This window comes from Ptychodera flava, chromosome 11 (assembly GCF_041260155.1).
Source record: "Ptychodera flava strain L36383 chromosome 11, AS_Pfla_20210202, whole genome shotgun sequence".
Classification (NCBI taxonomy): Eukaryota; Metazoa; Hemichordata; class Enteropneusta; family Ptychoderidae; genus Ptychodera; species Ptychodera flava.
Genome location: NC_091938.1, coordinates 37,349,981 through 37,353,048, shown reverse-complemented (window position 1 = coordinate 37,353,048; position 3,068 = coordinate 37,349,981). Strand labels below are relative to the sequence as shown.

At 37.7% G+C, this 3,068-nt stretch overlaps 1 long non-coding RNA gene across 1 annotated transcript; it reads right to left on the bottom strand.

Moving 5' to 3' along the window:
- Positions 1-554: 554 nt before the first annotated feature.
- On the bottom strand, positions 555-2,780 carry LOC139143144 (uncharacterized). Its single transcript, XR_011554546.1, has 3 exons — positions 2,687-2,780; positions 1,163-1,258; positions 555-776 (listed from the first exon to the last, which is right to left on the bottom strand). It is a non-coding gene; the product is annotated as an uncharacterized lncRNA (long non-coding RNA).
- Between the last annotated feature and the right edge of the window lie 288 nt (positions 2,781-3,068).

The following is a 3,068-nucleotide window of genomic DNA, read 5'->3' as shown; positions in this document are numbered from 1 at the left end:
ATAATAGAAGCGAATATTGCATATATGAATGTATTCACTTGAAGTGATAATGTTTAGAAATCGATCATTGATTAATTAAATCAACGAAAGAAAATATACCTTAAACACAAATGATGTACAACACATGACAGAACCCACGAGCTTGACAACTTAAAACAACTATAATAAAAAACATATTTATCCTAGTAATAAGGTGATTTGTTGCAAATGAGGAATATATATGTCGTTCAGAAAACAGGGTACTTGGTCGGCCAATTTTTTACGGTCGGATACGCAGTATTCGCCTTGTGAAAGGCTATTGAAAATAATAAGAAATCATTTCACATTACCTAACACCCGAACTAGAGTACCTCCAAACTGTCTTTATCGAGAAAGATATACCAAACTTAGCAGTTTTATGTTAATTTTAACACCCCATCCAGTGAACAAATCAAAAGACGTTTCTTTTTTGGAAGTTTAGGTATTTGCGAGTTGATTCCATACCAATATTTTAAAATGTGAACATTTGTTTTGTTAACACATTCGATAAGCATTATGGCAATTATAGGAAAGCCAACAGAGTCTATCTATAAGAACATGTTTCGAATGTTTGATGGTAGTTTCATGTACGGACAGTTTCAGTTGAGATTGCTGAGAGTGCCTGTAGCGGAAACATGGCATTTACTCGCTTGAGTTGTCGTGTCCTGTGGCCTTTGTATCAGACTCCGGTAATCCATGTGTAATGCTAGGAGAGCTAGAGAAGGAAGGGGTTTCCTCTACAAGATCATGGGCTGTATCTAAGGAAAAATGATAAATCCATTTAAAAAAACAAAATTTTTGTACTATTGATTCCACTTTGCGTCATACAGCGCCGTTTAAATCATGGCAAATCTCATAATAAAATAAAAAATATGTTCACGGTATTAACGCACTTCAGAGTTGATGATTATCATATCCAGGAAGTATTAGCTTAAGTGCCCGTAGGTTTTTAATCATTCACTTTTGATTAATCTATATCGCATTATTTATCTGCTTGGGCATCTTTAATTTTGTCCCCCTAAGGCTAAGAATTGTCCCTTCACAACAACTTTCAATCGTAAAAGTAAAACGGAGGCTGGACATAGCTTGCTGAACATTCTCTTTATATCATAGTATGTGGTAAGACTCATTTATTGACATTTACCTGTTTCCCTCTTATTTGTACATCCGTTACCCAGTAATGCATCGGATTCGGAAGTGTCCCTGCCAGTAACAGTCTCATCCTCCATCCTTGATGCATCTGAGCACATACAATATGTTCATATCAGTGCTATTTTAGGTTGAACTTTTACAATTCTTGTCATCATATTCAAATAAATATTATATATCTGACGAATGTTTGACAAAGGAATGACGTAAAATTCCGACAACGAGCTGTTGTGTCGCTATCTTAAGATAATATCGCATCGTAACAGTACAGCACTTGTTATCACGATACATTATCTACTTTTCAGGTACATACGAAAATGGCCCATTCTGGTCAGCCAGGGGCAAACTTGGTGGTATGCAAGCAATATTAGGCCCGACAACACCGCGTCAGAAGCTATGTAACCATAAGTGAAAGAAACGAAGAATTAAAGTGGCACTCCCATTTGGTAACATTTTTAAAACACATTTTTTAGATGCCAACGGTCGATATTTGACGTGGCGACTGCGCGCGGATCGCGAGATATCGATAAAAACATGTTTTCAAAAAAGTTAAAGTTTGAATTCTGGTGGCCTACCTAAATTCAGCTTCCGAACATCGAACGTTCGGCACTGGGGCCATTGTCAACTAAGCTATGGAGTACGAGTCTCTGACGCTGCTGTACGCCACAGTACCACTTGTCTCGGTGATCGGTCATGCCCCGTCGGAGAAAGATGAGTCTTACTGACTTGGTGATAAAACGATAAACAATTTTTGCTGATTCCACCAGAATTCGCATAGGTGACTAGCCCAGTTACGTGCGGTTGATACATAGCGGCCAACGTGTGGTATGCATAGACGCATACCACGCGCGCGGCGAACCACACATACTGTGTGGCAGACGACAAAATGTAGTCATCGAAGGTGGCTAATATTTAACAGGTAAAAAACTTATGTTTATGTGGTATTGGTTAAAAATATAATACAACTGATTTAGAATAATGACAATGACAAAGCTAAGAAGAAGTTTTCAAAAACTGACCTGTGGTAAAGGCATAATGCTGTATATAAAGTCTTCGCAGTGGGAGGTAAAATTGCGTCCTTCGAACTTATTATGGACTCCCTAGAATATCGTCAATCAGTACAACAACAAACCTTCGGTGGGTTTCGCGTCATAATCAGAAACGATCGTAAAACTTCGGGATGTGAAAAATACGCTCGGGAAATGACATGTTTTTATCGATATCTCGCGATCCGCGCGCAGTCGCCACGTCAAATATCGACCGTTGGCATTAAAAAATGTGTTTTAAAAATGTTACCAATGGGAGTGCCTCATTGAATAGAGGAATAAAATGGCGATTGAAAGTCACTTTAGCGTTAGTTCACAAGCGCAAACCGTAGAGAAAGAACAGCTTCTTCAGTTAACGGCGATGTCATATTGACTGTCATAAATTCGACGTATTTTTCGAAATGTTATAATAGGCAGTCACTGTTAATCAAGCGGCGTTTGTCATGATACAAAAATTATATAACTTAACTCACGTCCATTATTAACCGTCAGATTGTTTGTGATATTCATGCCATGTGTTTGTACCGTATTCTTTTTGGTCTGAGGGGATAACTCTATGTCACTTGGATCTGTAATAGCAAAACGTATCGCAATAAATTAAATAAAAACAAAGGGTTCTTTCGTCTTGGTGACACAATGGTCTTATTCTGTGTACGAATTTACACATGGACCTTTTCAATAGTGTAGTCATCTTCACATACATAACTAAATTCGTTCCCATGTATGACAGATTCTTAACATGTTCTTGCTCTGTGAAGATTTATTATAAATTAATTTCGAGTAGCGCCTTGTTATCGTTAACTACAAATCATATAACCATGTCAATGTGCTGTATTGAGTCCTATGATGTGCCAC